At 40.0% G+C, this 1,204-nt stretch overlaps 1 pseudogene; it reads right to left on the bottom strand.

Annotated features, from left to right (window-relative positions):
- Positions 1-705: 705 nt before the first annotated feature.
- On the bottom strand, positions 706-824 carry LOC112469198 (annotated as a pseudogene).
- Positions 825-1,204: the final 380 nt, after the last annotated feature.

Genomic DNA, 1,204 nt, shown 5'->3' with positions numbered 1-1,204 from the left:
CTGCTAATATGTCGATCCTAATTATGCACTTGGGGATTTGAGAAATAAAAACCCAGTGGGTCTCCCCAGACCCTAATGAACCCACCATAGCTGAAAATTAGCCAGGAATTTGTTTTCTGGCCCTTTAAAAGAGAAAAGGACCCATGATCTTGCCTTAAGTCAAACTCTTAGAAGCCCATCAGAGGAGGAGAGCGGTACAAGAAATGGAGAAGGAGCGGTCAGTATTGTAAAAGGAACCCCAGGGGAGCAAAGTGTTACTGAAGTCAGGGGAGAAAGATGAAACTGTTCACCACGTGGAATAATGCTGAGAGGCTGACAAGTTTAAGACAGAACACGCCCATTGCCTTGTCAACATGAAAGTCATTGACACATTTGACCAAAGCTATTTTATTGACTAGTGAAGGTAGAAACCAGATTAGAGCGTGCTGACAGATAAAATGGAGTTCGGGCAGTGGAGACAGCATATCAGCAAAATTTCTTTAAGTTTTACTGTAAAAAGGAACATAAGAAAAATAGGCGGAGGTAGGAGGAAGAGGGAGATAAGGATTCAACAAAGGATTTTGCATTTTTTAAAATTTGCTTGCTTTTTATTTATTTATTATTATCATTATTATTCTTTTTTTAGGCAAGGCAACCCTTGGTTGACCTCATAGATTGCAAGGACCTTGTCAGCTTACAATTCCTTTTTTTTTTTTTTATTTTTTACACCTACAGCACCTGGTCTTCCTAGGTGGCCTCCCATCCAAGTACTAATCAGGCCTGACCCTGCTTAACTTCCGAGATCAGACTGGATCAGGCTTGTTCAGGGTAGCATGGCCATAGACAAAATTTGCTTGCTTTTTAATTTGATAGCTACTAAAGATTGTTTGTATGTTGAGGGAACGATACTGGACAAAAAATAAGAGGACAAAGTTTGTGTCTAATGGGAAATGGGTTCTGGGACAGAATTGGAGAGAATAACCTTTGGTGAAAACAAGACCATGAGAAAAGATGTGAAAGATGTGGGCAGAATGACTGATTTGCTGGTAGGAAAATAAACAAACTTCCACAGATGTGCTCTATTTTCTCAATGAAAAATAATTGCTTTGAGTAGGTAAATATCTGCTCGTACATTGCAACTCTGTTCCTACCCTAAACTGTAATAGCCCAAGGCTCTGCTTCTCATCATTACACAGGAAGAGAGAAACAAGGTGTGGCTCAGCAG

The sequence above is a fragment of the Pteropus alecto genome, unplaced genomic scaffold, assembly GCF_000325575.1.
Source record: "Pteropus alecto unplaced genomic scaffold, ASM32557v1 scaffold106, whole genome shotgun sequence".
Lineage (NCBI taxonomy): Eukaryota > Metazoa > Chordata > Mammalia > Chiroptera > Pteropodidae > Pteropus > Pteropus alecto.
The sequence above is the reverse complement of the archived record's forward strand: the minus strand, read 5'-3'. Positions and strand labels throughout refer to the sequence as shown.